General features: G+C 45.8%; 1 protein-coding gene across 6 annotated transcripts in view; it reads right to left on the bottom strand.

Annotated features, from left to right (window-relative positions):
- Positions 1–13,523, bottom strand: part of LOC144805876 (uncharacterized) — a 68,736-nt gene that overhangs the window by 21,510 nt on the left and 33,703 nt on the right. For all 6 annotated transcript variants that reach the window (XM_078672357.1, XM_078672362.1, XM_078672356.1 and 3 more), the window contains one exon: positions 7,651–7,720. The gene's annotated coding sequence lies outside the window, so the exon portion shown is untranslated. The remainder of the gene's footprint in view (positions 1–7,650; positions 7,721–13,523) is intronic.

Genomic DNA, 13,523 nt, shown 5'->3' with positions numbered 1-13,523 from the left:
GGAGGCACAGTGGAGAAAACTTCTGCCTCCCCAGTTAGTTTTCTTAAAGGTGGATGTTTGGACTAATTTGGATCCGGAGGAACGCAGGAACATACCAGGTAAGTTTGGTTTTAAGAAACTCCGGACCAATCCCATTAACCGCCTTAAAGACGACACAAAGTGCCTTAAAGCGTGATCTAAGTGGAACTGGGAGCCAAAGCAGTTTCTTAAGTTCTCCTTTGACCGAAGCAAACCTACGAGTTCCCGTCAGCATTCTTGCTGCCGCGTTCTGGCCCAGTTGCAACTTGTTCATATGTTGTTTCTGAACATTAAGATAGAGGCTGTTGCAATAGTCCAGACGGGACATAAGGAGTGCAGTGACAACCGTCTTTAGGTTGTCTGCCGATAGGAAGAACTTGATTTTTTTGCTGAAGTTACCTGATTCACTTGGTCCCCCATGGTGAGATTCTCATGTGGAGGACAAAGCCACCTTTTCTCACCGGCGTCATGCCTGGATGACTCTGTGGACATACAAAACACCGGGGCTCCAGGCATATTTTGGTCTGGGATATGGCTGGAAAACAAAAGAAGCCTTTTTAAAACATAGGTTGGGGATCCTACCTGCCATTCCATATCTACCACCGTGGCTGAGAACGAACTATGGGACTAGATGCCGGCTGTGCGGAATAGGAGTCGAAGACTTAGAACATTTACTATGCACTTGCTCGAGGCTGAACGAGGAGAGAGCAGCCCTGTTAAAAACAGCCTTTAACGAACTAAGTATCCGCTCACGCAGACAAGCAGTCCTTGCTTGTTTTGATCCTGGTCTTCCACCGCTAAATGGGAAGCTGGTGAAATTTCTGATACTAGCAGAACGGAAACTACCATGCCAGGCAATCGGCTAAAGAGGAAATTTCGGGTGTGACCAGCTGCTATGAACAATTTGCCACTCACGTTTATTGATTTTAGTAATGTTACTTTTTAACTAAAATTTCTTGCTTTTACATTTTCTCTTTTAATTCTACTTGTGGAGATTGTTTTAATGTATTTTTTGTAATGGTTTTAATTAACTTAAACAATAAAGTTAAAACACACACTGGTCCCCCATGGTGAGTTTGTTATCCACCATGACTCCCAAATTCTTAGCTTTCCTAGAGAGTGTAGGGCGACCAGTCTGGGGTCTAGACCCAGGTATTATTGCCAGATCAGGTAGATGAACATAAGTTACTTACCTGTAAAATGTGGTTCTCCAGCATTGGTATCTTTGATAGATTCACATGCTTGAATTATTCCCAGTCGTCGAAGTGTGAGTCTCACGGTACATAGAATAGCAATATAGCAATAGCATAGCGGAATGCATAGCTGAAAGAGCAATAGGAAGTATTGTAACATAGAAGTTAATAGGAAAAAACTTGTCACTTTAATAACTTGTCCAAGTCATTAGATACGGTCCAGACTCCAGCCAATCAGGCCACAGTACCTTCTGGAACCTTCTCCTCAGAGGCTCAGGCTCTCAGATTTTCAAGCACAAGTGTAGCATAAGAGCCAAGGAGAAGAGGGGAGCCTCTGAGGGGAGGTGGGTGGGTCGCATGTGAATCTATGAAAGATATCAATACTGGAGAAGCACAGTTTTCAGGTAAGTAACTTATGTTCTTCTCCAGTATTGGGGTATCTTGCATAGAGTCACATGCTTGAATCAGAGTAGATAGCAGTAATTCGAGAACTGTGCATGGTAAACCATAAGTAAATCGTAAACAGAGTACGAGAGAATACATATATGTATATTACAGTATAGCAGTAACATGGGCACATCTGCAAAAGCAGAAATATATACATATATGCAATGTGTGCAGGAGGAGGTAAAAAACAGAGGCTCACCTTACTTAAAAAGATTACGTAGCACCGCTTGCCCCACAGCTGTGTCAGCATTGTTGGCAGCTTCCAGACAGTAGTGCTTGGTCGCAGCTCTGCAAATCTGATGAAGCAGAGCAGAGCACTAGAGCAGTAGAAGAGGAGACTGCTCTAGTAGAGTGCGCTTTAATCGTTACATGAAGTGTCTTGCCTGCTTGCTGATGGCAAAAGGAAATTGCACTAGATATCCAACATGCAATAGTCTGTTTAGCAACTGGAGGTTCTTTACGCATCCTACTTCGACTATAAAGAGCTGATCAGTTTTCTGGATACTGGTCGTTCTTTGCAAATATAATTTCAACCATCTCATCTAGAGAATGTTAAGTCTTTTCCGCTGGCGACTGTGGATTAGGAAGAAAAGTCTTTAAGATGACAGGCTCATTCAGGTGTAAATCAGATGGAATTTTAGGAATAAAGGCCGGATTAGTGCGGAGCACCACAGGGTATTTGGTGAATTGAAGAAAAGGTGGTTTGATAGTAAAAGCTTGTATCTCGCTGACTCGAAGTAAGAGCTAAAAGCAGTAATGTCTTCCAGGAGACAAATTTGTCAGTCAAACACTTTTATTTCGGTTAGAAACCATAAAAAGGCATATTACATACAGTGCTATTTATACATGGTTGTAAAAACGTTAAAAAGCATCATAGAATCGCCATACAGTACAAGAATAAAAATCTCGAAAATGCTATAACAAGTCCCATAAGTGCTGTATCAAGTTGCAGTATCAAAAGGGGGGCCTCCCCATTTTTTTGCAGACTTTTTCTGGGTAAAGCGGCACAGGTCACCTCAGGAGAGGACCATAAGTCCTCCCTACCTAACGCCTTGGAGAGGCACCGAATGTGCCTTAGCCAGGATATTTTCCCCGCGCCCCTACTAGCTAACAGGTCCCGTAGGTCCTCCCTATAGCTCTCCAATTCAGGGGTGGCCCAGAGTCGTCTCCAGAATAACAGTGGACGATTCAAGGCGACGTCCTGTATACGAACCAAACCCAGGTCCAACTTTAGAGGTATGAGGGGTAACCTCAGGATACGCCTCATAAAACTGTTCTCAGTAATGGAGAGGGGCACCGCACTTAGGTGTCCCCACAAGTCCGCACCATAAAGTGCGCCCCCTCTCGCCTGAGCTCTGTATACTTCAACGGGGGGTCCCACCTGTTTAAGAGGAGATTCATTAAAAACTTTTAAAATGCCACCCGTTGATTGGGCAAGCCTCAGGTTGACTTTAGCAATCTGCGGCCCCCAATCCATCCTATCAGTTAAGGTGACCCCCAGGTACTCAAAGATCGACACACGATCCAGAGCCAGGCCATCCAAATGCGGATGAGGTCAATTGGGGCGTTTCAGATTAAATACCATGTACTTGGTTTTGGTGAAATTGATTTCCAGGTTCCTCTCCTTGCAGAACCTGGCAAAGGCCTCCAATGTGCGCTGAATGCCCCCGATGATTTCGACAATAGAAGGGTATCATCGGCGAACATTAGTGCCGGTATTTTCCGTCCCGCTAGTATTGGTGAGTCTAGATTTTTTGCTCCCAAGAGAAAGGCGATCAAACCGTTGAGGAATAGGGAGAATAGCGTGGGTGCTAGGACGCACCCCTGCCTTACTCCGCGTTCCACCGGAAATGAGGTTGAAAGAGCGCCTTCCCTCCCGTACCTCACCCTAGCTTACGTGCCCTTGTGCATCCGTTTGAAGAGGTCACACAGATAGGCCGGCACTCCCATGTCCCTCTGGACCAGGTCAAATGCGGATCGGAGGTCCACAAATATTAAATACAGGCTACCCGCTCCCAAAGTGACCGTCCTCCAGTACACAAGTTGTAGCCTGAACAGCTGGTCGGTTGTAGAAACCCCTGCCCGAAACCCCGCCTGCAGGGAGGTTAGGATGTGGTTGTCGTCCATCCAACACTGCAACCTGGTTAGGAGGACTCGGGCGAAGAGTTTCTGGAGGACGTCAATCAGGCTTATGGGGCGGTAGTTGGCCGGGTCCAGGGGAGAAGCCTTCTTATGGATGGGTATGACTACAGCTCCCAACCAGCTCGAGGGGATAACCAAATCCTGCATGATGGCATTGAAGAAGGTACAGATATAAGGTGCCCACACCCCTTGTTCAGACCGATAAAGGTCCCCAGGGATCCTATCAAGGCCAGGTGCCTTACCCGGAATCAAACTCCTTATGGCCGCCTTGACTTTCAAGATCGTGCAGGGATAGCTGTCTGAGGCACCTCCCTCAACGCAGGTTGGGTCAGACAGACTATCTACTTCCGATGATTCCACTAGGGGACGCTCAGGGTCGAGGGAATAGAGGGGCTTGAAATGTGCAAGCCAAACCTCTTCACACAGGTTGGAAACAACTGCATGCGTCCCCGTGGCCGGCCCTCCCCGAACCAGGTTCCAAAAAGCCCTAAAGTCGTGGGCGTCTAGGGCTGCTTTAGTTTTCTCCCATCTGTCGACTTCCCACTCCGCTTTGGTGGCTTGGGTCATGCTAGTATAAATTTGACGTGCATTTCTAATCGACAACTGGGTTCCCAATTTCACCTCCTTTATGAGGGTTGCTTTTGCCTCCCTACATTTTTTGTTGTACCAATTCTCACTCTTATAGGGTCTCCCCCTACCGGGCTCGGGAGCTGTAAAGAGGTCAGCCAAGGAGGTGAAGAGCTCATTATGGATGGACTGGATGGCCGGGAGATACGAAAGCCCAGAATTCCCATTCCTCAGGTCACTGACCTCAACTAAGGCCCCTGCTACGTTGTTGTAGATTTCTGCCAACTTATCCGGTGCCTGAGCCACCCTCTCCCACCTGACCCGCCTGCCTCCCCCTGATAAGAGTAGATGCCGATTGGTGGAAGTCCCAGGTGCATCCTGGGTAGTCAGGTTCCCCAGGTGACTGAGTAACTCAGGTGACAGTAAGTTGTGGTCGCTGTCGATTCTTGGCAATACAGCGAACAATTTTAATTGGGCCCAGAATTCCACGTTGGTCAAAATATAATCTATTGTCGTGCTTTTCCCCAGTCGGTTATAAGTGCGTGCGCCTGGTATATCTGGGCCTTAGGGAAAAAGCTATGAGCAAATTATTAATGGCAAGTGCCAACGGCGTCAGACGGTTTACTGGATACGTGGAGCTTTCAGGGATGTGCCACAACTCATCCTCCTTAGAAGTAACTGGGGGAATCCCCGAGAGAGGCTCAAAGTGGCAGTTGAAGTCTGCCCCATGATTTTATGGTGCGTGGGGGGAAAGGAAGAAAGGAGAGCCTCCAAGGCATCCAGAATAGATAGACCTTGTTGTCGGGGAAAGGGAGATGAATTTAAGATCAGCCCTACGAATGGGCTCAAATGGGGACTTCATGAGTTGTGCCAACACAATGTTCAGATGCCAAGGAGGAGCATCTGAAGGCGGGCGTCAAATTGGGGGGAACATCCGAAATAAGCCTTTGAAAAATTGTTGAATAATTCTTGAAGAATAAAGAGAATTGGAGCCATCCTGCCGGAATCTGTAGATTGCGGCCTGAAAAACTTCAGGGTAGAGTGAGCGAGGCCAGATTTTGCTCATTGTAAGAAAAAAGGCAGAAGCTGCTCTGGCATAGAGTGAACAGGGTGAACATTTGAAGCTTCGCACCAAAGACAACCGTTTCCACTTGAGTTTGTAGGTTTTGATAGTGGAGGGTGCTCTAGAGTTAGTGATGACCACCCTGCAGTCGGAAGAATAATCCAATCGGCAAACTCATAGTGTTCAGGCACCAGGCTGCCAATCGCAGAGAAGTTGGATCCAGATGGCAGATCAGGCCGTGGTTCATAGTAAGAAGATTCGAAATTGGGCGCAGCCAAATTGGATTGCACTCCGACAGGAGGAGGAGCTCTGTAAACCAGAACTGGCGAGGCCATCTGGGGGCTATGAGACGAATGCGGCAGGGTTCTTTTGCATTTTCCAAAGTACCCTTGGGACAAAAGGAGTCGGTGGAAAAGCGTAAGTATACATTTTTGACCAGTTCATAGAATATGAATTCCCGCACGATTCTGGGTGGGGAAGCCAACTTGCATAGAATGGGCATTTGCGCTTCAGGTTGGTCGCAAATAAATCCAGATTGGGGCGTCTGCAAAGCTGAAAGATGCGGTCCAGCGTCGGCTGATGAAGTTCCCGCTCGTGGTTTGATGAGACCGACCTGCTCAGGGAGTCCGCTAGAAGGTTGGACACTCCCGGAACTTGGACTGCTGTTAAAGTGATCTGATGTTGAATCACCCTATCCCAAATTTGCTGAGCTTGTAGGGATATCATACACTCCACACTTTCTACCACTGACCTTACGTCATACTTTCCTCTAAGATCACCACTTTTGGGAACACCCTGCTACTTCACTTACTGCCCCTCTTTAATCTCTTTGCTAAACACTCTCACTTTAATTCTTTTTTTTTCACCTAGCCTGCATAGAACCCATTTCAATTTTAAAATCAGCCAATCCATCTTCCACACCATCTGACCTCTTCATGGGCATGAATGTTAAACACCTTTTTGGATACATTTCGCGGCTGAACCGCACTACTAAATCTCTCCAGCTTAACTAATATCTATTCACTGCTTCAAAACTGCTATTGTATTATCCCTTCTCAAAATCTTACTTGTGACGGTTTGTCACATGGCTCAGTTAGGCCCAGGAAGAAACGCTGCAGTTTTAACATGGACACGTTCGACAAAGTTGGCTTTTCTTTCACATGATGACTTTTGAAGCATTTGCATCTGTGAAAGTGAAGGATTAGTTTCCATGAAACTACTTTGCTTACGAATTCCACTTCGTAAGAACACTATCACTACACCTTGACCAACTCATAAGGTCTGAACATACATTGTGCAGATGGGACGGTTTGTTATTCGTCCATGAGGCGAAGCAGCTATCAATAGAACATGAACAAGGGCGGCCTGACTAAGGTCTCAGCCTGGAAACAAGAATGCTTTTTGCTATAAATAAACAAGCATTTCTGGGTTGGGGCAGAGGAGCACTTGCTATCATTGCAAGGTCACTCCCTGCTAAAACTTCAACTCAGCTGCTTGCCAATCACTCTGCGAGGAGGGATGTCCAACCTGTGAGCAAGACGGGTGTCAGGAAGCCCCTGTAGTACACAATGGGCTAGAGGATAAGGAGTGCCATGCCATCTCTTCATATATTTCTCCCCTCCTATATTCACAAGTGGAGAGAGGGGAATCGGCAGGAGGCCCGTTTAAGCCGGTAATGAGGACAGACGTCACACGATACACGATTCAAGAAGGCGGGACGGAGAGCACGTCAGGTTGGTCAGTAGTTGGTCTAGCTACACGCAGCAAGGGAGCGCGAGGTGGAGAAACCAGACGGAGAAGACCTAACAGCCTTCCGAGAGAGAGAACCGGAGCCCAGGGGAGGTCACAGCTTGTCCGCGAACAGAACACCCGAACCCGGCGGAGGAGGAAAAGCCGAAGAAGGAGACCAGACATCAATGAAGGACGCATAGTCCGTCCCTCCGGGCCCGGAGGGACGTGGCACTTACAGCTGCATGGCATCTGAAGGGGTTTTGGAAAGGGGCTGAGTCAGAGAGGGACGGGAGGTGAGGTGGAGGGGTGAAAGGGACCCAGGGAAAAGGAAATAAGTGAGACAGAAAAGAAAGGCAAGAGCAGAAATCATTGGCTACTCTTTTTATTTTTTGTTACTCCAACCTCTACCCCCTCCCTTCACATGAATGCATAGATATTATTTATCCCTCACATCCTCCCTTGTCTAAATCATAAAGCAAAAACACTTACCTGAGTCTTTTCCTTCTGTCCGAGGGACGACGGCGGCCGAGGCTCACCTAAGGGACTGAAGTGAAAGACCCTGTGGGAAAGAAGTATAAAAAAGAGACAATCAATCATTGTGATTTCCTGTAATACTAATAAAAAGTGCATACCAAGAAATTATTCAATGCAGACAGCTCCTTCTTGACCGACTCTTTTAAATACTTGGTGTAGAATGTGGGCATAATTCCATTAGTCCGATAAAATGGAAAGCCTAATACAACAACTAATTTGTGGTCAAGAAAAATTGGAATGGGCCATTGAGAGACAGATGACGACGGCCCAAGCGGACAGGGAAATGTTCACGGCTTCGCTCACCCAGCAGGTTCAATGCATACATAAGGTTGCTGACGGTCAAACACCCTAAACCATCAGTCAACAGAGCCACCAAGGGGTACATGCAGGGCACCCCAACATATCCCTCTAGAAATATCAACCGGGAGAAAACCCGGATGCCTTCCTTACGAATTTCGAAAGGGCTGCCCAAGCTGTGGATGGCCGGAAGGGAAGTGGGCTTTCTTTTTAGCACCGCTATTGACAGGGGAGGCCCAGGCTGGGTACCAAGTGGCTAACCTCACAGGAAACACTCCTTAAAAGGACATTAAGACTGTCATATTGGACCATTCGGGAATGGATTCCTAAGCATATCGGTCAAGATTCAGAAAGGAACGAGGTAACCCTGGAGATACCCCAAAGACAATATTTTTAAAGTTAAAGGCGACTGCGGATAAATGGTTAAGACCCCAAGAGAACAGCAAGGAACACATATTGGTGGTCATTTATCTGGAGCAGTTTCTTGATGCCTTACCAACACCCACCTAGAGGTGGCTATGTCAACAGCCACATCTCTCTGTGGATCAAGCTGTGGAGATGGCAATGTCCTTTGCTCGGGCCCAACCAAAGACACTAGCTTTTGAACCTGATAGGTCCTCACGGTATGCCACAGGATGCATGCAAAATGAGAAGAAAACCGTCAGGCCACCCTAGGAGCCTCTGAAAGGCAAACCCTCTAGAGGGGATGACGCTCCGTTCCAGGGACCCAAATGCTACGAGTGTGGGGAGTGTGGGTATCTAGCCAGGACCTGTCCGCCAAAAAAGTCAACGGAAGAACCGATGGATGTCAGTTGTATACCCAAAACCATCGTATATACAGAAGAAATGGGTTCTGGCTTCTACGTAAGTCTTACACTCAATGGAAAAAATGTGACAGCCTTACTGGATTCGGGTTGTAGGCAGTCCGTCCTACAGAGCACACTGGTGAAAGACTTTCAGATCTGCCCGGAGCAGTGCTTAATTTGTAAAATATTAGGTGCAGGTGCTCACATTTTTTTAGGAGGCCACCCCCCCTGCCCCGCCCTTTCCTCAGTGGCCCCACCCACTTCATTTATTAGCTCCACCCACACCCATAAGCCTCAACACATCAGAGCCGCCTCCTCACCTCTTGAGTTCCGCAAGAAGCTGAAACCCTGGCTCTTAACATAAGCACCTTGGGGGGCCTCACACCTACACACCTGTCCAAGCGCCTGGATACCCTCTTGAGTGATTAATACACTATGCAAATCAATATAACATAATATTATTATATGCGAACGAGGCTGCAGTGCGCCTGGTTCTGTGTATAACCGAAGGTTGAGTTGTGTGGGAAGATTGTTTGATGGATAAGTGACCGCCAACCTACCGCCAAGGAGTCTTCAGCGGTGATGGAGGCTGGCGTGGCTGCCAGGATGTAAACACAAAACCTGTTGTGTACCTTTCTTGAAACACGCTAACAATTAGCAAATATTAAAGCCAAGATATTGCACCTATGCTTTTATTGATGAACTATTATTATTATTATTATTATTATTATTATTATTATTATTATGGAGATTTCTAAAGCGCCTGGTTACGCGCACCGGCGTGTCCCCGCGCTGTGGTGAGAGACAAGTGAACAGGACAGTAAGCCATTAATCTAGTGTAGAACAAAATAAATGGGTTTTAAGAGCTCTCCGGAACTTAGCCTCCGAAGGTTCCAGACGCAGTTCCATAGGGAGCCTGTTCCAGCTCTTAGCTGCAAGATGTCTAAAAGATCTGCCTCCCATTCGCGCTTTCTTAATTTTGGGAACAGCTAGTAAGCCAACACCGGTGGATCGAAGTACCCAACTAGGTTTGTACGGTGTGATGAGGCCCAGCAAGGGGGCGGGTGCCTTGCCCCCAATAATGCGATGACATATGCATAGCGCCTTAAAAGCAATCCTCTCCCTGACAGGAAGCCAGTGGAGAGCCTTCAAGGCGGCTTTGGAGGCTGCTCTTTTAGGGAGCCTCAGTACCAGCCGTGCTGCGGCATTCTGTAACACCTGCAGGCGACTCAGAACTTTAACCGTGGTCCCCAGATAGAGAAGGTTGGCATAGTCTAGCCGTGAAGTCACCAGTGCGTGCACCAGCGTTCGTCTTGCACCAACCGGAAGCAAATCCAGAGTCTTCCGCAGGTTTTTGAGAACGCCAACACACGTCCCAACCACACGACCAATCTGGGGAGTGAATGAAAGGTCTGAGTCAAACATTACCCCAAGATTTTTAGCCTGCTGACAGGGTACAAGAGTGTTGTCTAGGCATGCCGGCCACCACGCCGATGACCACACAGACGGGTCGCCCTCCACCACGAGCACCTCAGTTTTGGCACCATTCTTATTAACTTCTATACTCAGTTTCTTAAAGATATTTTTTTTTAAGTGCTGAGTTGCGGTCTTAGTGATTACAAAAAGCTAGTGATTATGATTTTGTGTGTCAAGCCAGGTGTGAAGTCACGCCTAAGTGTTTATTTATTGAAATGGCCAGAATGTCAACTTAGGTTTTGCCTAATACGCACAAACTGTACTCCGTCCTTTTCACTTTCTTTTGCAAATGCATTGTGTATTTTTTTTATTTATTTTTTTATTACATTTTATTTTCCAAATTATACACACTTTTACTTATACAATTCAACATGTCTGTATACAGTACTTACTCAAATTATACATACATACAATACATAATCAAAAGAAAATATTAACCTTTTATCGGTTTTAATAAAAACAACACCACGTATTTAGTAATTACTCATTCTTACTTTCCACTTGTTTACTGGATCCCATATTTTTAAACCCAAGGCCTTTTTCCTCTTGCCCTTCCGGGCATAAATATTCTTTTCCAAATTATATACTGATAATAAATTGGCTAGCCAAGATTGCATTCCCGGGGGATTCTTATCAAGCCATGCCCTGGCTATAGTTATCCTGTACACTGCCATAGCTACAAACAAAAAATTCCGTGGTGTTTCCTCCCCATATGCACCAACCCCTAAAAGTATCCAAGATGGGGTGAGCACAATTTGTATTCCTAGTGATCTATGTAAAAACATCTCTATATCCCTCACTAATGTATGCAGTTGAGGGCAAGTGGCGAATATATGGACACTATCTGCCTCTAGGGAGTTACATCTAGGACAACAAATACCCGCAGTACCACCCCACTTTGCAATCCTTGCTGGTGTAAAATATAGAGAGAAAAGGGTTTTATAGTGTTGCGATTGCAAAGGGGATGAGCACAAAATTGTTCGTCCCAGTTCCAGAGATTCCTGAAACCAACCCTGGTCGCCACCCAGTTTCACAATCCACTTATTACTGTGTTTTTCCATATCATCATTCTTACTTTTTACAAGGATAGCATAAAAGGATCGTATTGTACAATCCCCTGACGTCTTTATTTTCTCTAAGATATAATTTCTGCTGAAGCCAGATGCTCCCCCCTGCTTGTTACCTAAAAAACTCCTAATTTGAAGATATTTAAAAAATGCCCTATTGCTTAAGCCGTATTTATATCTCATATCACTAAACTGCATCATTCCATCAGAATTAATAACATCACCGATCTGTGTGATCCCCCTTGACTCCCAGTCTGCCATTACTATATCTGAGAATACCTCTGGGGGAAACGATTTGTTTTTATACAACATAACATATCTGTTGTATCTACCTAATTTATATTTTTTCAAAAAGGCACTCCAAATATTCACTGCAGCAGCTATTGTTTTAAATGTTGTCCTTTTAAAATATCCAAGATCAACGCTATTTAACAAATAATTTCCCGCTTCTGCCCCAAGTATTGTTGCATATACCTCTGTAGAGAAGCTAGATACCCTTCTATCAAGATTTGCCCCTCCAATTAAACCCTGCATATATTGTAAGGCTACAGCCATGTAATACAGTCTAAAATCTGGTGCTCCCCACCCTCCCTTCTCTCTCGGGAGGGAGATAAACCTATACGCCCTACGTGTCTTCCCTTGTGCCCATATAAATCTATTCATCAATGCCTCTAGTGCATTAAACCAATTTGTTTCAAACATTAATGGGATAGACCTAAAAAGAAAAAGAAACTTAGGGAGTATCAACATCTTAATTATATTAGTACATCCGACTAGTGACAAATGTAGATTGTTTAATCTGTCCAAGTCTACTTTTACCTGAGACATTAAGGGATCCATGTTGTTCTTGATTATATTTCCTAGATTCGCAGAGATCGCAATTCCCAAATATACTGCAGAATCAACCACCCTCTCATCATTGCAATCTACATACCTATTCTTTACAATTTGCGTTTTTACGGCGTTTAAACTATACCCCGATATCCAACCAAACTTTCTGGCTTCCAGCTCCACCTCCCTAATAGCCCCTACCGGGTTGGGTGTCATAATGGCCACATCATCTGCATACGCCAGAGATTTTATCGATCCACCTTTCATCCGCATTGCCGGTATCTTTGGATTCTGTTCTAATCGTCGGAGAAAAGGATCCAGATATAGCGCAAATAATAAGGGGGAGGAGGGTCATCCCTGTCGGGTCCCCCTACTAATTTTAACCCAGTCTGAGTGCCCTCTGTCAACCCTGATCATAGCTTTTGGATCCTTATAAAGAGTTTGTATAGCCTTTATAAACCCATCCCCTATGCCACTCCATTTCATGATAGCCCATAGATAGCTCCAGGAGACCCTATCGAATGCTTTTTCAGCATCTAGGAATAGTGCTGCCATAGGGTCTCCTGAAGTACCTGCTGCATCGAACATAGTGATTACTTGCCTGACATGTTGCGTTGTACCCTTTCCTGGGATAAACCCATGCTGGAAGGGACTAACCAATCTCTCAATAACCCTTGACAATCTTTTAGCCAGTATTTTAGAAAACACCTTTACATCAGCATTCATTAAAGTGATGGGTCTATATGAACCTGGGGCCGTTGCAGGTTTACCCTTTTTGGCTATCACTATGATGTCTGCAGCCCCCCACGAGTCAGGTATTGACTCCCCCTTCTGGGCCAGTATCATAATATTAAACATGTCAGCTGCTAATACCGTTTGAAATACTTTAAAGAATTCCAGTGGGATTAGGTCCGGGCCCGCTGCCTTCCCGGAGGGTAGACTCCCAAGGGCCATGAAAAATTCTTCCAATTGGAATGTGGCTTCTAATTCCTCTTTATCCTGTGTCTCAATTTCAGGGGGAGAGACACTCCTCAGATATCTCTCTATCTCTTCCTCACCTCCTATGTTGTCAGAGGAGTAAAGATCGGCGTAAAACTGTCTGAAAACTTCCCTTACCTGCCCAGCCTCTGTAAATGAATTACCCTGTGGGTCAACGATTTGCTTGACATCCGAGTTTGCTGCCCTTTGTCTACTCCGTGCCGCTAGGATGTGCCCCACCCTTTCGCTAAACTCGTATGCCTTCTCCCTTTGAGTCAGATACCACCTTTTTAGCCATTCCTTCCAAGGCTTCTGCTCTTGTTACAGCAATCCTAAGCAGTAACTGGTCGAGTGGGGAGTTCTGCACTATAGC

This window comes from Lissotriton helveticus (assembly GCF_964261635.1).
Source record: "Lissotriton helveticus chromosome 1_1 unlocalized genomic scaffold, aLisHel1.1 SUPER_1_unloc_31, whole genome shotgun sequence".
Lineage (NCBI taxonomy): Eukaryota > Metazoa > Chordata > Amphibia > Caudata > Salamandridae > Lissotriton > Lissotriton helveticus.
Note: the sequence above shows the minus strand (reverse complement) of the source record. Positions and strands in the feature narration are given on the sequence as shown.